This window comes from Lemur catta, chromosome 2 (assembly GCF_020740605.2).
Source record: "Lemur catta isolate mLemCat1 chromosome 2, mLemCat1.pri, whole genome shotgun sequence".
Taxonomy (NCBI): domain Eukaryota; kingdom Metazoa; phylum Chordata; class Mammalia; order Primates; family Lemuridae; genus Lemur; species Lemur catta.
The window spans coordinates 3,128,509-3,154,803 of record NC_059129.1 but is presented as its reverse complement, the minus strand read 5'-3'; the positions used below and the strand labels follow the sequence as shown (position 1 = coordinate 3,154,803).

At 46.6% G+C, this 26,295-nt stretch overlaps 1 long non-coding RNA gene across 2 annotated transcripts; it reads left to right on the top strand.

Annotated features, from left to right (window-relative positions):
- The first annotated feature begins 1,826 nt into the window (after positions 1 to 1,826).
- LOC123632320 lies at positions 1,827 to 26,295 on the top strand. 2 transcript variants are annotated; one of them, XR_006733337.1, is made up of 5 exons: positions 1,827 to 2,425; positions 4,001 to 4,039; positions 5,319 to 5,454; positions 21,022 to 21,067; positions 25,696 to 26,295. It is a non-coding gene; the product is annotated as an uncharacterized LOC123632320 (long non-coding RNA). The 2 variants fall into 2 exon arrangements; XR_006733336.1 differs by lacking the exon at positions 1,827 to 2,425 and having other exon boundaries at positions 2,743 to 4,039.

The following is a 26,295-nucleotide window of genomic DNA, read 5'->3' as shown; positions in this document are numbered from 1 at the left end:
AGGTGACAGAGAAACAAACCAAAAGGTCAGTTTTCTACCCATCCCAATATTTTTTCTACTATTGCCATCACATTAATTTGTATTAATCTGGAGCCTAAAGCAAGTTGTGCACAGTATATTTTTCTGACATGTTAAAATAAGTGATTTTGTATTTGGGAAGAATGCAAAAATTTTTCTTATATTTACATCTTCAAACTTCTGGATTTTTTTTTTTTTGCCACCATTTCAAAAGATTTGGAAATTTGGCATATTTATTAAGTCATACATGGTCTCTGCCCTGGGGGAAGGAGCAATCTGGAAAGGGGTACAAGGCACAGGCACTGGAGTGGTCAGGGAAGTCCACAGGAAGACTATGTTTTCCAAACCATAAATTGGGATACAGGGTCTGGCAAAGAATTTTTTTTCTCATTTGCAAATGTAATTATTTGAAAAGCCTGACCAATGCATATAAATAGTTAAATTTATTTAAATGCAAAATGGGTTACTTTGTTGGGTAGAATCAATTTACACATCAGAACTCTTCTGAGAATCCTGAGACACATGAAGGGGTGATCAAGGGGTTATGGAGCTTGGGGAAGGAGGGGATTTCAGGGTCACAGATTAGGGGGATGGAGCCTGGGGGAAGGAAGCCCTGTGTTAAAGGGTAAGAGAGCAGTTACACTGAGATGAGGTGAGTTTGGGAAAACCGGGTCTTGAGTGGAAGCCCAGGCAGTCTGGGCCTGAGGCCACTGCAGGTTTTTGAGCAGGGGAGGGCCAGGGGGCAGCAGAGAAGATCCACCTGCACCTGCACCGTGGCCAACCTGAGAGAACAGAGCTTGTCGCCCAGGAGCCCACTGCATGCCCTTGGGGCTGCTGGGGGGGGGGTGCTCCGGCATATCTGTCCTCCCCGACTCTGCCCCACTCTTATGAGCTGGAAGCCAGCGGATGGAGCCCCAAAAGGAGGCTGGGAGCAGAAACCCACCCCATCAGGCTGGCCCTGCCTGGGAGCCCATGTTGAGCCCTGGATCCCGCCTGCCCTAGGGAGACCCTAATTCTGTCCCTTCTCCGGATCTCCGTGGAGCCAGATAAGATCCAGGTGACAGGGCCCGCGAGGACGAGGACACAGGGCTGCTCCTGGCCCTCATTTGCCCACCCGGCGAAGGCAGGGGCAGGGCCACAGGACGACTCCTGGACGGGCCTCTCGGCCACTCCACCTCCGCCTCTGCTACCGCGGGGGCTGCAGCCCGGACCTCACAGCGGCCGGTCCGGGGGAAAACGTCGCGGCTGGAGGGGCCCTAGCCTTCCCCAGTGCACCTCCTCTCAGGGGAAACTGAGGCCCGGGGCAGGGCAGGTCCAGACCAGGGTCGCAGGGCGGGGGAAGCGGGAACCTGTCTAAGCTCGGTGTTGCCCCGAACCCCCAGCCGGGCTTCCCAACGCACGTGGCTGTTCCCGAGGCAACCCCGCCCCCGCAGTGCACTCTCAGGTAGCGACCATCCGGCTCGCCCCGCGCACGCGCACGCGCACCGCTGTCGGGCTCGGCCCCGCCTCCCTCGGGCCGCGCGCTTGGGCGGGGTCACGCGCCGCGGCCCGCGCAGGCGCAGACGGAGACGCGCGGCGGCGGCAATATCCGAACGCTGAGCTGCAGCGGGCGGGCGAGGGGGCGGCGACCTGGCCTTGGGGGCGGGACGCGCCGGGGCCCGCTGGCTGCTAACGGGGAACGCTGGACGGCACCTCCGCCCCTCCTCGGCCCGGACCTTGTCCCCGGGCCCCGGGCAGAGCGGGCCGCCAGCTCCGTGGGCGCCGGCCCTGCCCCCTCAGCCGAGGCGCGCGTTCCGGGCCGCCGCCGCCTCACGCCGCGGGCGCCGCTCCGGGCCTCGCGGGCGATCTCTGCCCTCGCCGGCCCGCACCCCCGGGCTGGGAGGGCGCCAAGGAGGCCAGAGCCCGCGGCCACCCTGGGGGCGAGAATGTGTCAAGAAGGCCGGTGTCGCTGTGGGCTCTCGAGGCCGCGGCACTCGGCCCGCAGCGCCCCACAGAGGGGCCGCCGGACGGACGACCCGGAAGCCCTGAGAAGATTTCGAAAACTTTGACTGGGGCCGGAAAAGGCCTTGAACTCGCTCAGTAACATGTCGCGATGGAGGCCACGCGGTTCTGGAGACGTGGGGGACGGAAAGAACATCGAGGACAGATTGGTGCTTGCGCTTATTAGAGTGAGGTTTTCACCTGAGGCCAGCAGGAAATGAGAATTTTAAGAGGTTATCCAACCGAAGTGCCAGCTCCCTTACCACAGAAACGGAGAGAACTGGAGAGAACTTTGGGATCCGAACTGCCCTCTCCTGTCGCTGAGAACGCCCTGCCCTACCCTGCCCACTCTCCCCTCAGGGGAAGCCCTTAGGGCAGATGAAAACTCCAGTGGGGGACAGCGGTGGTAATAGTGTGATTAGAATGGGTCTGTTGTGGCTCCTGGGCTCCCTCGGTCACTCATTTTAGGAGCTGAAAAGACCTTAAGAGGCTCTGTAGGCCAGGCGCGGTGGCTCACACCTGTAATCCCAGCAGTCTGGGAGTCTGAGGCGGGAGAATCGTTTGAGACCAGTGTGGGAGACTGTCCCTACAAAAAAAAATTGTAGTTAGTGGAGCCTGATGGTGCATGCCTGTAGTCCCAGCAGCTAGGGAAGCTGAGGCAGGAGGATCACTTGGGCCCAGGAGTTTGAGGTTGCAGTGAGCTATGATGACACACTCCAGCCTGGGTGGCAGAGAGAGACTCTGTCTCAAAAAAAAAAAAAAAAATCCTGTAATAGCTCATCAAGTGGTCATTAGCCTCAATTTGAAACATGTCCAATGACAGGGATCTCAACTGAGGGCATTTCATGTCTTCTTACAGGAGGCTGGTTTGGCTCACGCACTCTGCCCTAGAAGCCAGCTGTTTCCCCACTGTTTCCCAGTGCAGAGACAGCATCACTTCCTGTGAGAATGCTTTGGTGTCAGTGTGGAGCTGCTGCTTTGTTTGGCCCCCTGGGTATGCTAGAACCTGGGAATGGGCCTCTGCAGCTAACCCAGGGTTGGTCAGTTGGTTACTGAAAGGAAAGGGAATTTATTTTTAATTTCCTGGGTTTTCTTGGCTGTTGCTTTGGAGTGGAGATCATTTAGCATCTGGTACGCTGATGGTCTGAGAAGAAAAGGAAAAGTCTCTGGAAAGGAGTTAGGTGACTACTGGGTAAGATTGAGCTGACACGAGGGTGGAGAATAGGGAGAGGTGCCGAGCAGCTAACCTGGTCATTGTCACTGTCTTCATTAGGGAGCTTTATTCCCTTATGTGCATCCCTCTCCCAGGTTTAACAGAACACCCAGTAGTGGCAGGGAATTGTAGCACGAAAGAGCCAATTGTAGCCCATCCCACTCACATTATAGGCGAGGAAGCTGAGGCCTAGAAAAGGAAAAAGGCTAGCCCAGGGTTGCTAGTGGCAAAGATGAGACTTGAATTCAGGTTTCCTGATTACCAGGCCTGCTCTCGTTCTCCTGCAACATGTATATTAGTCAGGGTCAGCAGAAAACAGACAGCACGTTTAAATTGGGCAATTGAGTCAGGGTATAGGGAAACAACTATGGATGGTGGAACATCCTGGGGCTAGTAACAGTGGGATCTTACCACCTCTACACCTAGAGACAGAGAGGCTGTGTGGGGGGTCATCTTACTAGAGCTGAGACTTTGAGTTAAGGGATTTACCAAGGGATCTGGGGGAATAAAAACCCTGTCCTCCCTTTCTTCCTCCCTCTGGTCTCCTGTCAAGGCTTTCCATGGACCAAACCCAACTGGCAGTCAGGACAAGAGAATCTTGATGTACTTCATACAGGTCAATTCTAAGGCATAATGCAGGGTGGAATAGGAGGAATGTACTTAGAGGACAAATGAAAGATACCAGCATAATAATATTTAATAGTTTACATTTCTTGAGCTTAGTCTGTACTAAACATGTCCATTATTTCATTGCATCTTCCCATAAACGTGGTTTTCTCCATTTGACAGATAAAGAAACTGACTAGTGAAACAACTTGAGGAATGGAGGTATGAACAACTAAGCTGATGTCTTCCTGTACAGAATTTTATCCTGTGTGCAGTAGTGCCCCTGGGAATGTCTGTAATGAATGAGTGAATGAGAAACATTAGGGTTAGATGGTAAACCTCACTGAAGAGCCTTAGATGTGCCTATCTCCATGGGACTTGGAGAGTCAGCTGTAGGGCCTGGAGGCTCTCTGCAGAAGAGAGCCCTGTGCCTTTTAGTATTTTTCCTGTGGGTTTTTTTTTTTAATTTCAGAATATTATGGGGTACAAACATTTTGGTTACATAAATTGTTTTTGTCCCATTTGAGTCAAAGTTTCTTCTATTGGTTTGTAATAGGCCAGCTTCTCCAGGTTAAAAGAACAGGTATGAAAGTCTGAAAAAAGATGGATGTCAGCTTGGTTTTCTTAGTTAAAGGAGATTAGCTTTTGGAACTAAAAAAATGTCTCTCTCTGAAGCCGTCTTTACCCACCCCCTGATTCCTAATACCTCCACAGTCTGGGAAGGGGCCCAGGGTGGTGCTTCTTTCCCTGCAACTCCTACTCACTGCTCCACCCACAAACTCAGTTCTGCTAATTGCATTGCTGGTGCAGCTGCTGGGACACAGCATTCTTCAGGGATGAACCAGTGGCCAGTTTGGTGGGGCAGGTCTCACTAGCACCCCTAAAGTGGCCTGCTGTGGAGCAGAAACCTCAGTTTGAAAGCACTGAGCCCTTTCATGCACTTGCTTTACCATCTCCTCTCTTTTTCCCTTTTTATTGGCCTCTGCTTTCCTAGGGGGTTCCATAAAGTCTTTCATTTGTTGTTCAGTTTGTTATTTAAGCCCCTCAAGTATGGAAAAGGAACCTAATATATATTGATCACATACTATGTGCCTGACACTATATGCCAGACGTTTCATATCCATATTTCATTTAGTTTCATAGCAATCTATTAGGTAGAGAGTATTAGGTAGGGACCTTGCAGCTGAGAAAACCAAGACTTTGGTTAGAGATCTTGTCAAAGATTGCATACCTATTAAGGGTAGAGCTGGGCATTTGAACCCTGGTCTAATCCCAAGGTCCAACTCAACGTACTTCTTACTCAAAATGAACCCTGCTGCTGCAGTATTTGGGTTCATCTTGTACTTTTGCTATTCAGAGCCCTTTCCTTGTGCCATTGCCTGTGTCCCTGGGGCTTGGGCATGTCAAGTGTACTGTTTCAACTCACCCTTGTGGGCTTCCACATGGATTTGCCTAATGTTTTATTGCATCCATAGTCCATGCATCCTGTATTCCTTTGCAGGTGATTCTCCATCTGGGAGGCCATTTCTGAATGACCAAGCCCAGCTCAGATGTCACCTCCACCATGAAGTCCAAACACCTTTGTGAGTCTTCTCTAAAGGATTTATTACGTTATTCCCTGTGTTACAGTAATTTGGGTACGTAACTTATTTTCTTTGTTGGGGGACAGGGATTATACAGCATTAGTATTTGGGTCTCTCCAGTTGCTAACTGAGGACCTCACACATAGTAACCCACCAGTGAATGAACGCATCAGGGGAGCTCTTTATGGAGAAAAGGATTTGTAAAGTGAAGATTTCTCCCTCAACTTTTATATGTTGACTTTGCTTAAAACAAGATTCAACAGTGAGCTAAGTGTCCTGATTGAGTCTAGGGTGGTGGTAGGGCACCCAGAAAGGAGAAAAAGTTCCTTGTGTTTTCCTTGAGAGCTTTGAATTTGGGGGTGTGGAGAGACACTGATGAAGGCAGGCAGTGGAGAACAGGATGCTCAGGTAGAGGGCCCCCGGGCCCCACACATCTGTCTCTCCGGATGGGGCTCAGCAGAGTGGTGAGCTGTGTCCCTTGGCCTTTATCATGTGCTACAGCTTTTCTGAGGCTATCCTCTGCACTCCCTGCGTCCCTTTATGTTTGTTCTGATAGACAAAGGCCATCACTGCTTTTGCTTTCACCACTGGGGATGAGAGAGACTTCGGCCATAATGGCAGCCTTCCCTCCCTAGGACCTGAGTTGGCTCAGAGCACCCATTCCCCATATCACGCAAGACAGACAGATGCTGGGGCCCTTTAACAGAGAATGGTGTGGGCTGGGATGACTCACCTACTGTGTCACCACCTACAGCTCAGCTCAAAGCCCTTGGGAATCAAAACACTTTAAAGGCGCAGAAGGCTCTCCTTAGAGATAGCAGCTTGGGTTCCTGCTTCTACAAACGCCTGTCACTGTCCTGATGCTTTAAAGTTCAGGTTATTGAGGACCCATCCAATTGGATGGTCATGGAAAATAGGTAGAAGCAGCAACCTTAGAACATAGTGCCCTGATCTGGGCATCAGACAACCTAGGTTTAACTGGGCTCTGCCAGGAGCTCCTCACTGTGTGTCTATAAAGGAAGGGCATTCATTCTTTTAGTAAACATTTTTTTTTTTTGGCCATCGACTCCTAGTGTGCTAACTAAGGGCAGGGGGTTTATGAGAAGTCCAAACCTGTCTCTAACCATCATGGTCTCTCAGTTCCTGTAAATAAATACAAATTGAGGTAATAAATGCTATATTGTATTAAGGTGTTTTTGGAGCTAGTTAGTTTCTCTTACGGAAGAGTGCCCAAATCGGGGCACTGTGTTCTAAGGTTGCTGCTTTCTCTTACGGAAGAAAAACTAACTCATCCCAGGGGAAATGAGTGAGTGAGATTAGATTGAACTGAAGAGTTGACAGTTGAGCTAGACCTTAAAATTCTTTTGGCAGATAAGAGTAAGTCTGTTGCATCTTTGGGGAATATTGTGTGGTATTTTGTCAATGGAATGTAGAGGGCAAGTCAGGGTGGAGAGAGATTAGAGTTGAAGGTCTGTCTGGGCCTAGCGGTGAAGGGCCTTCGTAGGTCATGAAAAATTTGGACCTTATCCTGAGGGCAGAGGGGAGACATTGAACTGTTTTAAGGTTAAGGGCAAGACATGATCAGATCTATGTTGTAGAAAGATCACTCTGGCCGTTATGTGGAGGATGAATCAGAAAGGTCAGAGGTGAAGAGGGAGAGATCTAGTTAGAAGAGAATTAGACTCTCATAGGAAAGAATGTTTGAGGACCTCAACTGGGGGATTAGAAAAGAGGGCTGGACTAGATAATTCCTAAGACCAAAGTTCTGTGCTCCTGAACCCACCTGTGCTTTGATGCTTTTTATACTGCCCCCTCCCTACCCACTCCTGGGTGATCACCTTGATTTCTTATCATGATCCATCCTTGGGGGACTGTGACCTGCTTGGGTTTTGACCCTGTCCGATTTCACTGTTTGTCTGTTCTGTTCATCCCTGGAAGTCTCACTCAAGATGAGACTCAGCTCCTTGGAGACCAGCTAGTAGAAAGCTATTCTCTGTCTCACTCCCACCTCTGGCCCTGACTCTGCCTTCTCCCCTGGCATTGGACCTGAGGTCTCCAGATTGGTAATGGCATCTATGCTATTTTTCCCATTACTCTTTCCAAGAGGAAAGATGAGACACCATGTCTCATTGAAAGATATTGACAAGCAGGAACTAGAAAAATGGATTAAAGACCAAGTTTGTGACCTTGGTCTAAGAGAGCAGAAGGTGAGACATGGGGCAGTCCCACGTGGTGACTGAGCAAGTCTGAGCACCTTGATTTAAATTTAGATCAGTTCTATAAACTGTAATCCAAAAACCAGAAGTACATGTCTTCTCCTAATTCCTTCACTGTTTCTATCCCCAGCTAGCGTTCCAAGTCCTGCCCTTTCTTGCTCTACTTGTTTGTAAAACTGTCATCTTGTGATTCTTGGGCCTATGGACTTTAGCAATCAGTCAACATATAGGTTCTTAGAACCTATGGGATCCCCAATAGTAGCAGGAGTAGGATATAGATACCCCCTGGATACATTGTCAAGGAATCAGGAGACTGGTATTTTCTTCTAGTTGAGGAAGCAAAACACACGTGAGAGCCAACTGTGGAAAAGAAAATACGAGTAGTTAAGAGGGCAGTTAGAATTTGGTGGTACATGCTGCAAGTACCATAGAACCTGAAAAGGTAGGGAGCAAGTGGTCTAGGTCTCTTAGTTGCCTCAAGTTGGAGGTTGAATCCACCTAGATCTGGCCTAAGAGCCTAAGGTGGATCCTAAGCTGGATCTTAAGGGTCTAAGCTGGATCAGTGTGAGGTTGGGGGCCAAGCAGCACTTCATGTGGCAACATCCTATCATCCAGATTTTCATGCTGTGTCCTCAGCCTGCATCTCCCCACTAGTCAAGATTATCCATTTATCCTGCAATTCCCAGCCCAAATGCCTGTTTTTTCATGTACTCTCTCCTCCCACCAGTCAGAATTGTTGCTGTCTTCTCTGTTCTGCAGCCCTTTTTTATAACTCTGTTGTGACGTTTATTTCATCTTATCATGTATTTGAGTGTTTTCATCAGTTCCACTAGATTGTGAGCTTTTTGTTAGCAGGGACTATATCTGACTCATTTCTCTAGTGCCCAATGACTGGCCTAGAGTGGTACCCTGCTCAGAAAATGTTTGTTAAATGGATGAACACCATTTTAACAGATTCATTCTCCCTGGTATTTGAGTCATATAAAATCGGTTCTGTAAAAGTAATTCTAAAACCAGAAGGGAGAGGGTCTGCTTTCGGGAGCCAGTTTTTGGCAGGGGGAACACAAAGTGAGATTGAAAGTCATTTGAGGTAGAACTTGTGTGGACACACAAAAGAAGGGTATCTAACCTACTCTTGGTCTTGACCCTCTGGGACCAAAGGGACAAAGTAGAGCATGAGTGGTGAGAAGGCCCTCGAGTGGCTGATGGAGGGAATACTAGAGTCAGAAGAATTGGGGGCTAGTTGTGATCCAGTCTCTGGTGACATCATACTTGCCTTGTTGATCTTATAGGATTATTCTGTGAACCAAATGAGATAATAAATATGTGAGTTCCTTGAAAAGTACAAAGTGTTACTTGGATATTAGGCATCCTTATGGTTTTCTTATTGCCTCCTCATTCGGCCTTCACTGCTTCTATAAAGAAAGCTCTCAAATCATTGATTATTAAGGTCAGCTTGAAAGAGCTTGGGCAGTCTCCATTTGAGTTCTCATTTAGACTCAAGGACTAGATCTGAAATGCTAGAGAGAGAATGTCATGGTTTTTCCAAACCAGGTGACCTTGAGTAAGTCACTTCAACTCTCTGAGCCTCAGTTTCCTCATCCATAAAATGGAGATGATAATCTCTACCCCACCTAACTTCTAGGGCTATAGGGAGGATCAAATGAGATAATGAATGTGACAGTGCCTTGTAAACTGTAAAGATCTGTGCAAATGCTATGGATTTATTTTTTAATCCGTGCTTGAGGGCTCTGGATGAAATTTGCCAAGGCTGTTGCACATCTAGATGGTGACATCATACACATGTTATTGAAGTTCAGGGTGGGGCACAGAAGACAGCCCCAGAGTCATGGGGGCAGGGTAGAATACAGAAGGGAACTCCACCCACTGCCTGTCTGTGGAAGACCTGATTCAGCTGTCACTCATTTTTCTGATTAGAAGAAATTTAGTCTCGTTTCTAAACTGTCAAAGACTCTGGCATGACCTCTGTGCTCAGGGGGTTCTTTGATTAAAGCTCAAGAGTAAGGACCACTCTGACTTGTCTCCAGGGTTGAGCTTGGTGCCTGGAAGCAGAAGAATAAGTTTGTTGTTGAACAAAATACAGGTAGTACATTTTGTGAGACCTCTTCATCATTCTCATTCTTACTTCTTTTGTGATTCCTCTCCAAATTCAAGTTGTAGATAAATATAAAAACTGACATGATTCAGAGAAATGGAGGCCCAACTCACACTTGAAAACATGACTAGCCATTATCAATGAAAAGCCAAGCTTCAGAAATGGGGTATTACCATCCAGGTGCTTTGTTAACCCCAGGAAGCTGTGAAACCAGAGTCTGATGGGAAAGGCTCTCTGTCTGCCTGTGCCAGGTAGTTTTTGAACCCCTTCACTGGGCCTGCTGTTCACTAGGGCTGAAAGAAAATGACTTAATCAACAAATATTTAAGAGTAGTTATCATGTTTTGGCCCTGTACTGGGCACTTTGGGGACTATAAAGAATGTCAAGTCATGGCTTCTGTGTTGGAACTGCATATACTAAGCTGAGAAGACAACTGCGGAGGAGCAGGGAATTCCCACTTGCAGGCAGTGTTTGCACAGGGCCAAGGGAGTGGCAGATAATCACTAACATAGGAAGGCAGAGGTGGGAGGATCCTCAAAGGCTCCAGGGGTTGGGAAGGCTTTTTGGAGGAGCTACAAATATGTGAAGAAGACAGTCAATCAATTATGAGATTAGATTAGTTTTCTATTGTTGCATAACTAATTACCACAAAATTTAGCAGCTCAGACAGCATCCATTTACCATCTCACATTTCTATAGGTCAGAAGTTCAGACAGGCTCTACTGAGTTCTCTGCTCAGGGCCTCACAAGACTAGAATCAAGGTGTGAGCTGGCTGGGCACTTATCTGGAGATTTTGGAAAAGAACACACTTCCCAGTTCATTGTGGTTGTGGCAGAATTTCATTCCCTTCAGTTGTAGGACTGAGGTCCCTGTTTCCCTGTAGGCTGTCACCTGGCGATTGCTCTTAGCTCCTAGAAGCCACTAGAAGTCCTTTCCATGTGGCCCCTCCATCTCCAGTCTAACAACAGTGCATCCAGTCCCCCTTGTGTTTTGAATCCCTGACTTCCTCTTCTGTTACCAGCTGGAGAAAATACTCTTCTTCTAGAGGGCTTATGTGATTAGATCACGTCACCTGGATAGTCTCTCCTTTGGATTAGCTCAAAGTCAGCTAATAAGGAACCTTAATCACATCTGCAGAATCTCCTTTGCCAGGTAAACTAATGTAATCAAAGTCCTAGGGGATAAGGGTGGGAAATCTTGGTGAGGGGAATTTTGAGATTTTGCCCACCACAGGTATATCAGTAGATAAGAAATAATGAGGCTGAACCCAGGCACTGGCAGTAGGGGTGGAACAGAGGAAGGAAGCTAAGGCATGACAAGTACCTGTTGTGCAGCAGGCATTTTCACAAGGGCATCTCCATCCTCAAGGCAGGTGATGGGGAGGAAGGAGCCCCTTATTATGGGCAAAACTAGAAAGTAGGTGTCATTCTCACTATCCTCATTTTACTTGTGAGGATACTGAGGCTCAAAGAAAAAGACACGGCTATGAAATGGCAACTGTGTCTAATTCCAAGCTTCCTGATTCCACCTGCCATCTTGGAAGAGAGGAAGAGGGTGATGCAGTAGATAATGGGGAGATGACGTGCACAGGTTTCGGCAGCTGATTTGTTATGGGGCAAAGGAAAGAGGCATTCGAGATGATCTAAAGCTGTGGTCCCCAACCCCTAGGCTGCAGCCCGGTACTGGTCCGTGGCCTGTTAGGAACTGGGCTGAGCATCACCGCCTGAGCTCTGCCTCTACCCCTGCAGCCCTCTTTGTCTGAGGAAAATTGTTTTCCATGAAAATTAAGAACCAGAACCAGGACACACACCAGGAGGTGAGTAGCTGAGCAGTGAGCGAGGGAGGAAACCTTCATCTGTATTTACAGCCACTCCCCATTGCTCGCATCACTGTCTGAGCTCCCCGTGCCTTCCGTGGAAAAATTGTCTTCCATGAAACCAGTCCCTGGTACCAAAAAGTTTGGGGACCACTGATCTAAAGCATGAGAGGTTGGGGAAGATGGTATGATCATTAATGGAAATACAGTCACACATTGCTTAATGACATGAATACGTTCTGAGAAACATTGTGAGAACTGTGTTGTTAGGCAATTTCATGGTTGTGGGAACACCACAGAGTGTCCTTACACAAACCTGGATGGCATAGCCTACTGCCCACCTAGGCTATACGGTATCACCTGTTGCTCCCGGGCTACAAACCTGTACAGCATGTAACTGTACTGAATACTTAGGCAGTTGTAACACAATGGTAAATATTTGTCTATATAAACACATGTAATCATAGAAAAGGTACGGTAAAAATATAATACTATAATCTTATGGGACCGCCATCACATATGTGGTCCATCATTGACTGAAACATTATGTGGCACATGACTGTTTACCCAAGGGCTAATTCAGCAGGGTATGGGAAGGGCACCAAATTTCTCTGTGGATTTCAAATATTCTGTATCCCTAGGCTTTGTTAATCCATGACTTTTACCTTTTACCAGAGAAGCTGGTTCTCCCAGCAAGGAGAGGTCAGGGCTGCCCAGCTTTATGTCTTGACTCCTGGTTACTGTTTTAAGGCACAGGAATAGCTGAGGACCTTGCAGGTGTTAGACCCAAGTGAGGTGCGGGTGAAGGCAGATGGGATCTTCGCCAGCCAATGGTAGCGTCCAGAGCTGAATACAGAAACTCCTCTTTGCCAAGTGTTCTGGGCAGCACTCGCTGTTCAGGCTGGTTTGACTTTTTTGGACTCTGCTGCAGAGATCACACAGATGGTCACACTGTGATGTCGGCGCTCACCTTGTGAGCAGTCATGACACCTCCCTGGCTGCTCCTCTAGGATGGTCATTTCTGGGCCTGCCTGCTGGTAAATTAAAGCATTGGGTGCTCATGTTTCCCCTTCCCTGCCCTTCTACCCATTCTGTTTCCAGTAGGTCTGTGGTCCCCAACCCCAGCCAGTCTGAGGCCTGTTAGGGACCAGACCACAGAGCTCGAGACCCCACCAGGTCCGTGGAAAAATTGTCTTCCATGAAATCAATCTCTGTGGCCAAAACGGTCGGGACCACTGCAATAGGTGATATTAATGAAGGCGCTTTGATGGAAAATATAGGATGTCTGTAACAGTGTGATTCCTTTCTGTGAGTGTGGCTTGGTGCTTCATATGTCAGTGTGCTTTGGAATTGCTCCTTCAGCTTGGTTTCCCCAGATTGCTGGGACTTGATCACTCACAGGAGGAAGGAACTTCTTTGCGGTTCTGTCATTGACCTGTTTTGAAAACTTACCATCTGCAGAATACTAACACCCTTGAAACAATAGTCAACATCAGGCGTGTAATTAAGAGCTTTGACAGGAGACCTGACTAAGTTGGATGTTTTCTCTAAGGTCATTGCAACTGCGATTCTCTGTGCTTTGGGGAGTTTAGTAGAGAGAGAGGTCAGGCAGGACAAGGCAGATGACCGGGAGGAAGGAGCCCCTTACATGGGGCATTAAAGGATGACTGGGATTGGGTTAAGTAGACAGGAGAAGGGAAGACCTTCCAGACTTGGGTGAGGACTGAGCAAAGACATGCGAATTTAGATGAGCAAAGGTATATTTCTGGGACAGGAGGCTACGGTATAAACCGAGGTAGGTAGTGCTACCTTTGGATAAGACAATAGCTCTCTGTCCCTTTCCTTCTCCCTTTTATTAAAGTTTAGGACTTCTTAGCTTTCCCTCCCCTTCTCTAGGTATACAGATCGATTTGTAGGAACCATTCTCTCTGACCTGGCCCCAAGGGATACCATTTGTTCTATAGGTTTACTCCTTGCCTCCTAGTCAGGGTCCTTTCTCTTGCTCCACTCTGTTTTCTTTAAAGAGCACTATTTTAACTAAGGAACTTTACTTGCTTTGTTTTCATTTTTACAGACAGATGCAGTATTGAAGTTGAATGCATTTAAATGTCATCACTGTCTGTAGTTTAACATTTGACCTCTCTTTGGCAACCATATTATATTTCATATATTTTATTGTTGCACAATTTCTAGAGGAGCACAGGAGGATGGGGGCCCATTTTTGGTCCTCATGGTTTAGAGAGCTTTCCTCTTCAGGCATGTGGGTAATACTTGGCTGGAGGTTCTTTTCTTTGAATGTGACTGTGAATGGAAAAAAATGACTACAGTGGTCCTACAAGTCATGAAGAAATGAGTTTAATACTGCATTAGTTAGAATTTTCTAATTACACGTACTGAAATCATCTGGGAGTAGTTTAAGCCAAAGAGAAGAATTTTTTAAAAGATTCAGTGACGTATCATGAGATCTAAGGTCAGGAATACCACTGAGTCTCGGGAGGGGACTGGAAGTAGGAACTGGAAAGCCATCAAGCAGCCAGGCAACTTCTTGATATGTTTGCTTCATTCAGTATGTGCTCTGCGCAGACTGGCTGTCCCTGCTTCCAGTCTAACGCAAGGCAAGAAAGGGCTATGTTTGCCCCCCCACCCCCAAATTATAATTCCTTTTATTCGAGAGACCAGTCAAGACTCAGTGAGGATCTGTCTGTTCATCCTGTTTTCAAATACGATTTCCAGTACCTGCCTTCTTAGCCTAATCAACAGTGACGCATGTGGAGTCACAGAACATAAACCCTGGTTGTTGGAAGCCTGCTTCAAATGTCCCTCCTGCAGAACCATACTGCCAAACAACTCATTGTTATTAGGATGATTTTTATATTTCATGATGAACTAGAAACATCTTGTAGAGATGTGGTGGAGGTAGGATCTATGCTGGAGAAGGCATAAAAAAGGCATGCATTTGGCTTATTTCTGGCCCATAGCACTTCATAGTTGTCCAATTTTACAGTGGAGGCCTTGAAAGATATGACTTGGCTAAGAACTTATCATCTACCTCTGCTCCAAAGCCACATTCTATTAAAAAAAAGTGCTTAAATGAATTTTTTGAAGGTTTTTTTGTTGTAAGGGATGCAGCCTTTTACAAAGAATTATTCTTGGTGGGAGGCTGAGGCCAGAAGATCTCTTGAGCCCAGGAGCTATGCTGACACTACTGCACTCTAGCCCAGGCAACAGAGCAAGACCCTGACTCAAAAAAAAAAAAAAAAAAATTATTAGAAGACAATTTGTAAGCTATTGGTAGAGAATGCCAAGAAAAAGGTTTTTTGAGGTGGATTTGTTTAAACAGGCCCCTAACTGACGGGAGAATGGATGTTTTTGTGTTTCTTGAGAACCATTGTCTTTTAATAGAAATAGCACCAGTTCTGGAATCAGAAGACTGGGTTGAGTCTCAGCCCTGACACCAGCTTTGTGGCTTTGGGAAAGTTATTTAATATCTCTGAGCCTCAGTTCTACTTCTGTGAAATGGGATAGATGTTAAGATCTACGCCCTAGTGTCTGAAAGAGTACATGAATTAATACACATTATGTGCTTGCCATTCTTCTTTGCACTTAAGCATTCAGTTAATGCGATCTTACAGAAATTATTGATTAAGCCTGTTTGTTAATAGGCAAGTATTAGTGAGAAAAGAAGTTGTGTTTGAGTGTTTATTTTTTTAAAGCATAGTCTGTCCGTAATATGTTTTAAAAAAGCATTTTCTAATGTTTCTTATGTTCAGCTATTTAATAAAGAGTTATATTTTTATTTTTAAAAGGAAGAAAAGTAAGTTTTTTTGTGTCATAAGAAAGGCACCCCTGGCCTAAGCCTTTTTGCCTGGATCATAAAATCTTTTTTAAAAAATCGTAGTAAAATACATATAACATAAAATTTACCAACTTAAACATTTTTACATGTGTAGCTAAGTGGTGTTAGGTACATTCACACAGTTGTTTAACCATCACCATCAATCTCCAGAACTCTTTTCATCTTGCAGAACTGAAACTCTGTCCCCACAACACTAACTCCCCATTCCCTCTCAGCTCCTGGCAACCACCATTCTATTTTCTGTCTCTATGAATTTGACTCCTCTGGGTACCTCATATAAGTGAAATCATAATAGTATTTGTCTTTTTTTGATTGGTGTATCTCAGTTAACATAATGTCCTTAAGGTTCATCCTTGTTATAGCATGTGTGAGAATTTCTTCCCTTTTTAGGGTTGACTAATATTCCATCGGATATATATACAGAACATTTTGTTTATTCATTAATCCATGGATGGACAGTTGGGTTGGCTATTGAGAATAATGCTGTTGTGAACATGGATATACATGTATCTCTTAGAGTCCCTGCTTTCAATTCTTTTGGGCACATAGAAAGAACTGAAATTGCAGATCATATGATAGTTCTATTTTTAATTTTCGGAGGCACCGCCAGCTGTTTTTCACAGTAGCTGCACCATTTTACATTCCCATCAACAGTGCACAAGGGTTCTAATTTTTCCACATCATGGCCGATGGTTGTTTTCTGGTTTTTTGACAGTAGCCACCCTAATGGGTATAGGGTGGCAACTCATTGTGGTTATTGATTTGAATTTCTCTAATAATTAGTGATGCTGAGCATCTTTTCATGTTGGTATTGGCCATTTGTATGTAAGTCGTGATCTCTTGATTAAGACACTACTGCCATATGATGGTGGTGAACTCTAATTGTAGGAAAAGTACCTAAAGGGGGAAAATGCTATGCTTTGACTCTGTAGAGACTGAAATCCGATTAGTGGTTGCCAGGGGCTGGGAGGTGGGCAGGGGCAAAATGGGGAGTGATTGCTGATGGGGAGGGGCTTCTTTTGGGGGGTAATGAAGTGTTCTAAAATTAGATAGGGGTTATGGTTACACAATTCTGAGAACATACTAAAAACCATTGAATGGTACACTTTAAACAGATGAATTTTATATTATATGAAGTATATCTCAATAAAACAGTTTTAAAATGCTGCCTTTTGAAAGCAGAACCCAAACAATAACAGTGATAGTAGCAAATGTTGCCACTTCATTAGCCAGCTCTATCAGGCAGGAGGAGATATTGCAGGTTTTTGGTGAATTGACATTCTTTTCCAGAGCTTCAATCACCCCCTCTCCCCCTCCAGTTTCCCAAATCAATCCTTATTCCTTCTGTCTGATTCTGTCTTGTGTGAGGTTCTTAGTTTCTTCTAATGTAGGAAACCTCTTTACTTCATCTGAGGGGCAAGCAAACCTCTTTTGGCATTTAGAAATAGAAAGTCAGCCAGGAAGAGTGAGCCAGCTTATGGGCCTCACACCCCAGCCCAATCCCAGCTTTGCAGAGGCTGGAGGGGAGAAAGCCAGGGATGGGGGCCTCAGCTGCCTGAGTTTTTACACAGGGCCTTAAACACACCCTCTCAATTCCCACACCTAAGGGATTCTCTTCCCTCTTCTGTGGGGTCTGAAGTTCCACCATCACTTCTTCTTATGGGATGATAACATGGTGGCCACTCACTCCTTGGCCCTTAATAACTTTGTGATATCAGCCTACCTGAAGCAAGGTTTTGAGGGTGCAAGAGTCAAGTAAGGTTTTGGTGAGTTGGGGAGGAAGAATTCTTAAGTGGTGGGACAGCCCTGGACATGTGACCATGGGGTGAGATGGGTCCCTAGTAGGTTCTCAGCCAGCCAGGAAAACCCACCAAGTCCCTGGGAACAGACTTGTATATGCACAAGATTTCCCAAGGCTTTGTTCTGCTTATATCCAACTTAGCGAGTCTCTTGGAAAATCTGGAGGGGTGCCTCCCTCCCTCACTTCCTGGCCCAGTAAGAAAGATCAGTGACTAATAAAGCCAGAGGAAAGATGGCAAATACTTTAAGGTTAGAGGTGCTTGAAATATATTTTGATAGAGTTTGGGGTAGAGGGTTGTCAAGGCCCTCTGGTCCAACAATGATACCTCTACAAGTCTTAGATTTTACCAAAGAGATTATCACCCCTTGCATCCCACCTCCATCCTTTTCAAAATGCGGAAATGGATCCACACAGAGGAAGTGACTGGCCCTGGGTTGCATGGCCAATGAGTCGTGGAGCCAGAGCTTAGCTCTCTTGCCTGTGCATGCTCCACTCATGTTCCATATACCCAACCTCGCCCAGCCAGCAGCCTCTGTGTCCAGAGCATCCATTGCAGAGCAGGAGTGTGGATGACGGATGCCAGCCTCAGCTCTCTGTCCGTCTGTGGGCCTCTGTCCATCTGAGCCACACCTGCCTGACTTTGCCCACATACTGCTCTGGCGGCTTTCTGTGGAGCAGTCCTCTCTCCTGGTTTGCATTCTGCATTCTTTGCAAGGGTGCCCCGCCTCATGCACCATCTGGAGCTCGGCTGTGGCTCTCGTTCATGTTGCCCACCCCCTCCGCCATGTTCTGCCACGTGTGGGCCCACACCAACGCGGATTTACTAAGTACAGAGAGTTCTCCTTTTATTTATTTCTGATTGCTTGGAGAGGAAAAAATGTTGCTTCTCAGACTTCAGAGTGTTAGCACTTATGTAGTGATAATTAAAAAAAAATTGTTTGCAAAATTTTCCCCTTGGTATTTACTACAGTCCCTCAGATGCTCCTCCTCTGCCAACATACAGTTCCCAGCCTGGACTGGTGTCAGGGACAAGGTCAGTGGTTTAGAGCGGTTAGATCCTGAACCATGAGGGGCTCCTCTGTTCCCATGGCCTCGTAGTCTTCCTCTGCCTTGGCCCTGATCTTATTTTCTGAGGTCAGGCATCCTAGAAAGCTCCAGAGTCTTGGAAAGTCTGTACTCACCCCTGTGCAAAGGGCAGATGCTCCCTTCCATCGTCCTCTCTGCGCCGTCTTTCCTCCTTCATCTCGCTCCCCTTCCCTGCCTCTCCATCTTTCCATCTCCAGATTTTCCAGACATCACCTAGTTTTCTCCAAACATCACCCAATTACTATCCATGTGTAACTCTGTATCGAAGCTGTGGCTATTTTCTGCCCACAGATATGATACTGTGGTTGGCTCAGTCATTATCATTCGGAATACTAGCCATTCTGGAATGTGTTGGGCCAGAAATCAGTTGGAGAAGTCAGGCTAGTTCCAGGGTGGGAATCTCCTTCTCTTTATTTTATTAGTGAAGGTGACAGTGAGAAGGCTTTGTTGCCTCTTGACACAGATATGATGGAAGAAATGAACACAGCGGTCTGCATGGGAGTCAGAGAAATCCAAGGCACAAGTGTCCCTCGGGAGAAACAGAGTTGGGGTTGCCCAGCCCAGTGGTTTTCCCACCTGGATCTTCTCTTTGTGGTGTTGAACATAGGTTCAGGTTATGTTTCCACCAGGGAGGGTGTGCCTAGAGCCCTCACCCATCTTTGTCATGAACCTTCCTGCAGCCACTGGCCTTTTATTTGATCAAGAGGGGCCCAGAAAGCAGCTATGAAGCAATTGTCTCCAATTTGTAATCAGGAACTACCTATCCCAGTCTCTGGTCTCTGTTCTGGCCACAGCCAATGAGTCAATGGTTCCGCTGTCTCCTCTTGCTCCATTCTGGTAAACGTGGTTCCATCTGCTTGGACCCCTTCCTTGTACCAATTGGCCCAGCTAAGACCTCTTGTGCTGGAACATTCTGTCATCTGGGGAGCTGGATTAGCTGGCTCTCCTTTGTGGTCCTACATTCTCCTTTGCCAATGCCGTTATCTCCTTGTGTTTCGATGGCCTGACATGTCTGTATCCTCCACTAGATTCTGGGCTCTCTGGGGGCAGGAGTGCTGAAACAAATCATTGTCCTAGTTTTGTTCTTGTCACTTGCTGAGTGATTGAATGAATGAAGTAACAGCTAATCCAACCACATTCGCAGACATGCATGTGCATTCCAACCTTTTTGATGAAATCTTCAGAGGGAAATATATTTACCTGGGGTGTGGAAAGGGGGATTATATAGAAGTGAAGTGTGAATTGTGTTTCCACTGATTCTGCAGTATGCTAGATTCTGATTGTTGCTGTAACAAACTGTACAAATTTAGTGGCTCAAAACAACACATATTTATTATCTTGCAGTTCTGAAGGTCAGATGTCTGAAATGAATCTCATTGGAGTTAAAATCAAGGTGTCTGCAGGGCTGTTTTCTGGAGCCTTCAGGAGACTCTCCTTGCCTCTCCAGCTTCTAGACTTGCCTGCATTTCTTGGCTTGTGGCCCCTTCCTCATATTGTTCCAGTGTGTTGCTGTCCTTGTCACTTCTAGCACTTACTCTGATCTGCCTCCCTCCTGCAAGGACCCTTGTGATTACATTTGGCCCATATGAATAACAAAAGGATAATCTCTCAAGATCCTTATATCTGCAGAGTCACTCTGGCCATGACAGGTGACATTCACAGGTTCTGGGGATCAGGACATGGACATCTTTGGGGAGGCCACTGTCCAGCTTAACACATTCAGAAAGCTCCTGCCGTGCCTTCTTATCTGTATATATCTAAGTTCTTCCCATCATTCAAGACCTGTGCTGCCTCCTCCAGGAAGTCTTCCTTGGGTCCCCTTTCCCTCCAGCCAGATGCTCCTCAGCCTTGGTTCCTGCTGCCGCTCTCAACCAGGAGCGCTTCTCCGGTCAAACCGAGTGCCTCCTTGGTCTGTGCACATTTCCGCCTCTGCGCCTTTCCTCCAGGAGGGTTCCCCGCTCTGGAATGCTCCCAGTTTGACTCCAGCCTGTCTTCACTCTTCCACAAAGCTTCCCTCACCCCCCTGCTCTCACATGGAGGCCTGAGACTGGTGAAACTCAGACATCCCTCCATTTTAATGACTACCACAGTGCATTCCAATTGTCTGCACATTAGTCTACAGCCTAGACAACGAGCCATGGAACTGCCTTTGATGAATCATTGCATGCCAACCGTTGGCACAGAGCTTGGCACATAGCATGTGTTGATAGAATGGTGTGAAACAGTCTCGGCCATTTGAACTTCCACAGCATTCATGATCTGTCACCCTCACCCTCACTTGTAAGACACTCGGCATCTGTTGACTCATATTGTCTGTTGTTGTTTTTTGAATATGCCCTGCTGCCCAGTGCCCCCGAAACACATCAGGACCTAGGTCTCCAGTGCTGCACAAAGGGTCTTGCAATCACTAGGTGGTCTACTAGGTTGAACCACATAAAAATACCATGATTTGATGGTTTTAACCTACATAGTGCTAAGTGCCTTTGGACAAGGAGGCGAGTATTCATTGCTCAGGGTATCCTGACCTGGTGGCCACATCCTAGGGCCTTCTTCTCAGTGTGGGAGGCCCTTCGCTCTTCCCTACTTCACGTTCCTCACCCCTCTCTGACATGGCCTCCTTTCTGGCTTAAAACAAATTGTTTTTAAAATGTGAAATCAAATATCAATTTATTCATTTAAATTGAGAAATAGAACTGCCAAGCTAACTACATATTATTTCTCTCTTGCAGCAGAAAATCTACACTTGAGGAAAACTTGGCATCACAAAGTTGCTTGGTAAGCAGAGTATTCAGATAACCTCAAAGGGTGTGTGCCCCGACTGAGGGGCCTGTGCAGGGAAGGGCCAGCCCAGAGCAGACTGGCCATAGGCCCAGCGGAGCCCCTTCTTCAGCAAGCGGAACAGCATTGCAGCTGGGCTGTCTCTGCAGGACAGAGGGTGCTGTCCTGCAGGTGATGAGAATTGATCAGGGAGCACACTCAGATAGTCTCAGGGTCCTGGAGTGATCCTGAGCATGGCTTGGTCCCTGGTGAGAGCAGTTTGCTGTGGCCCACTGGGGACACCAGTGGTGTTTGACTTGGGTGATTTTCCAGCCCTCAAATAACTAATGATGGGCCTTTTCCCTCTTCCATTTCCTTCCTGTATTCTGCCTTTCTTTATTCCTTTCTTTCTGGGGCTCCTTTTTTTCAATTATAGTTCACTTACAATAAAATGCATGTACACGCACGCGCGCGTGTGCACACACACACACACACACACATATACATTTTTTAGAGACAGGGTTTCACTATGTCACTCAGGCTGGAGTGCAGTGGCTATTCATAGGTGCAATCCTAGCACCCTACAGTTTCAAACTCCTGGCCTCAAGTGAAGCCTCCTGCCTCAGCTTTCTGAGTAGCTGGGACTACACCACGCCTGGCTAAAATGCCTATATGTTAAATGTACAGCTCAATACATTTTAACAACAACAACAACAACAAAAATATATATATATACACTCATGTAACTAGAGTCCATTTCTATTTAATTTTTGGTATGATATAAGAAGTTGAGCTTCAGTTTTTTCCCTTTATGAATGGACAGTTGTTCTAGCCCATTTGTTGGAAAGATTTTTCTTTCCCCATTGAATTACCTTGGTAGCTTTGTTGAAAATCAATTAGCCATAGATATGTGGGTCTATTTCTGGACTCTGTTTTCTGCTCCATTGATCCTATTTGTGTATCCTAATGATGGTGGGATTAATTACTGCCCTTTATTGTAAGGCTTAGAATCGACTAGTGTAAGTCCTCTAATTTATTCTTTATTAGGATTGTTTTGACTATTCTAGGTCCTTTTTATGTCCATTTAAATTTTAGAATCCACTTGCCAATTTCTAAAAAAAAAAAGCCTTCTGGAATTTTAATTGGGATTACATTGAGTCTGTAGATCAATTTGAGAGAATTGATATCTTAACAATATTGAATCTTCCAATCCATGGACATGGTACATTTCTTCATTTATTTAGATTTTCTTTAAGTTCTCTCAACAATGTTTTGTAATCATCCATGGAGAAGATTTGCACATCTTTTGTTAAATTTATCCCTAAGAAAGCATTTTCATTTTAATAGAGGAATCTAGAAGCCCAGAGAGGTGAAGGTGACAGGGTATATAGACAGAGCAGGGGGCTGGTATTTGGGGTTGGGGCTCTGTTCAGTGCCCAAAATGCTCACTAACAAGAAGCAGCTGGTCACGGGGGGTGATTCTCACTGTGTCCCTTCCATCTGGATATTAGAATCAAGCTGATTATCTTGGGACATGATAGCCAAGAAGTCTGTGTTTTCTCATTTCCTCTGTCCATTGAAATGAACCTTTCTTAGTCCCTCCTTCTGGACCCTGGGTGTCTTACACAAGTCAGTCACAATTGCAGCTCCCACCCAAGAGGAACTGCAATGCCTCCAACTCTGGATCAGCCTCCTTAGGCTGTGCCCTGAGCTGCAGTGGCCAGTGGCCTCTGTGGGGGCCTGGCTTGGACATCCCTGCCCCAGTGGACTGGAAAATGCAGTGGAATCAACCACACACTTGGTAGGGGAGGAGAAGCAAAGAGATGGATGAGAAGAGGCAGAGCGGGAGAAGGGAGCTGACTGACTTTAATGGCAGAGCATGAAGGAGGACACCCACGAATGCCTACTGCCCCGGCGGTCTGCTAGATGGCCCACTCTCAGAGCTGCCTTGCGTTTCCAGTGGCCTTCAGGTCCAGTGCCGGGGAGGCCTCACTCTCCTGGGCTTCCTGCTTTTCCCACAAGGCCCAGGTGTTTGGCTTTCCCAAGGCTCCTTTGAGGTCTGGCCCCATGGCTAAGCTTCCTCTGTTCCTCATTTCCACGTGGATTCCAACAGAGCTGCCCACCCACCTGCATGAACTAACTCAAGGGGACTGCTGCTCCTCATACCTGGGAGCACCAAAGTAACACATCTGGCTTCCCTTGGGGCTATTGTGTTCCTCTGTTTGAAGCTTTTTGTTTTTCCCTAGGTTACTAGGTTGTGTCAGTGTGTGTGTGCATGCACAAATAACGGGGACTCTGCACTTTATCTTTGCAGTTTTGTCCCACACAGCAGAGGTCTTACTGACAATTTGGAGGCATCATGGATGGGGGGAATTTGAAAGGCCACAAGGAGGACCTGCAAGAACTGGAGTTCTCAGGAGACATGCTTGGGAGGGCGGTGGTTCTTGCAAGACTGCCTTGAAGCAGAAGCACATTTGTTCCCAGTGCCATGTGAAAAGGAAAGGACGCTATGGGAAAAATATTTTCGCTTAATGTAAAGAACTTTATAGAAGTTGTGTAGCCATAGGACAGGTCTCCTTGCCTGACTGTGATTTCTGTATCCCTGAAGTATACAAGCAGAGAGTCCTGCATTGGACAAGATCCATTGATTGCGTTTCTAATACTTGACCATGAGCCAATTAATACTCTTCTCCCAAGTGGACCTCTCCTGGGGAAAGGAACACAAAAAAAGAAATTTTTGAAGGTGAAATTTCAGGAGCAGCGACATCAATGTGGAGAAGTATTTTTGGCCAAGGACTTGCATTACCCCTCACACTATGCTGTAGCTGGTATACAAGACCAGCCATAATCCATTCAACCACGTGGAAATGCCTTCCCCATCAACGTCCTCACTAATCATTTGTTTGGCCAAATGAGCTCTCCCAAGCCAGTTGCGCTAGGCCTCCTGCCTCTGTAGCCTCTATCCGTGAGAAAATGACAGAAGGGTTGGCATCAGGTCTGGAGGAGACAGTAGAGGACGCAGGCTGCGGGAGACGCCTACTCAGGCACTTCAAGGAGAGAATCCTTCTCTCAGCATCAGCTCGGAGCCAACTTTTCTTCTTATGACTCAGCCATCATTAATTAGAAAAACTGCCTGAGCATTCTTCGTTTCAATCCAAAGCTCTGCTTATGCTCAAGCTGTTGATGCTGTAGGAATTTGCTCCTTTTTTATTTAAGGTCTCAGAGAAGATTTGTCCTTTCCAAAAGGCCCTCTTTGGAGAGACCTCCACCCTACTTCTTGGTTTTTGCAGGGTGGAGGACAACACGCTTCCCAAGATGCATGCCTGGGGTCCCACATCAGGGAGCAGTGCTGGGGACCTGAGATGAGGAGTGCATCGCTCCTCTCAGGGAATAAGAGGCGTCACGGGGTAGAGAAAAGAGCCTGGAGGGTGTACGAGCCTGGATTTGTTTGCCAGTTCTAATACTACTTAGCTGTGTGACCTTGGGTAGTTAATTAACTTCTCTGAACCTCAGTTTCTGCATCTATAAACATGAAGTGATGGCATGTCTTGTAGTTGGTTGTTGAGATTATTCCACGAGAGACTGTAGGTGGAAGCGCTTGTTGTGGCACTTGGCTTTGCGCTGGAGCTTAGTGAATGCTGCCTCCCCAGCTCCACCTCCCACCCATCCCTGGGAACTCTTCATTCTATCCAGGGCCTTCTTGGCAGCCATCCAGCAAGTGCACTGGTGGTGATGGGCACCGAAGGAGCAGTTTTATTGTATGGAAAGTCTTGGTGCCTTTTACAACTTCCAGAGAGGTCCATAGACAGAGTAAGTGGCCACTTCTGCCATTCCAGAGGATGCCCTGCGGCATGGACACCAGACTCCATCTGTTACTTGCTCGCTCACTACTGTGACGTGGCCTATAATTCTTCCCATTAATCATTTCCATTTTCTTATTATCTTCTAGCATCTGTAGGTTCACCTGGAGAAGTTGTCTGTAGTCTGTGGGTTGGAGGGTAGAAAGTCGTTTTCAAGGGTGGAGAAGAGGAAAGCCAGGCATGTGAGCTGCCTCTTATACAGTAGCACCTTGGACTCTTCAAAAGTAAAATTAGTTGGCTGCCACCTTGGAGCAGAGACTGTGTCATTTATCTCTTTGGTTGGAGCAGTGAGTACAGGCCCTGCCAACAGTTTTTGATGATCCAGTGAATGGCTTTTAAAAATTAAAGTATTCTGACACACGCTGCAACATGAATAGACCTTGAGGACATTATGCTAAGAGAAATAAGCCAGACACAAAAGGACAGTATTGTATGACTGCACTTATATGAGGTTTCCTAGAGTAGTCAGATTCATAGAGACAGAATGTTGATTTTCAGGGCCTGGGGGAGGGGGATGGGGAGTTATTGGGATGATGAAAAAGTTCTGGAGATTGACGGTGATGGTTGCACAACAGTGTGAGTGTACCTCATGCCACTGAACTGCACACTTAAAATGGTTAATTTTAAGTTATGCATATTTTACCACAACAAAAAATTATGTGTGCATGTAATCTAAGTGCCTCGAACCTTAAAAATTATGATATAATCAATTATTTCTCAAAGGTAATGCTGTCAACCAATGTTTGTGAGGTATAAAAATACTGCTGGGCTTTTTCATTTATTCAGCCAACACTCCTCGGCTGCCTGCTCCACCTGAGCCCCCGAGCCCAGCTCGTGGATATAAGGAGTCAATCCCATGGCTCCTCTTCCAGAGCTCCGTTCTGAGGGCAAGGATGAAGACCCAGCCATGAACTCCTGATTCAGTGAGCGACGCTTGTACTCAGGCAGCTGAGAGGAAGAGACCAAGGAGGAACTGGTTCGTTCTGCTGGTGTTTGAGGCAGTGTTCTGCTGGTGTTTGAGGCAGCGTTCAGCTGGAGCCTGCTGTGTGAGGAGGCTCTTAGAGGAAAGAGGGAAAGGCTGCCAGGAGAGGAAAGTGGAGCCAGCCCAGGACACAGATGAGGGTCATGACGGTGTCCGGTCTGTCTGAGAAGCAGCAGGAAACCTCGCAGGGTCCAGAGTGGGGCTGCAGGTGCCTGATGAAATGAGCTGGGAGGAGTACACAGTGGTGACCTCAGAATCCTCGAACCTGGCACCAGCCTCACCTCAGTCTCCTGCCAGCTGGCGGCCTTGGCTGTCATAAAAAAATCTCTGTAAATCTCAGTTTGCTCATCAATAAAACAGAGATAATACTTCTCAGGTTGATGGGATTCAATAAGAAAATTTGT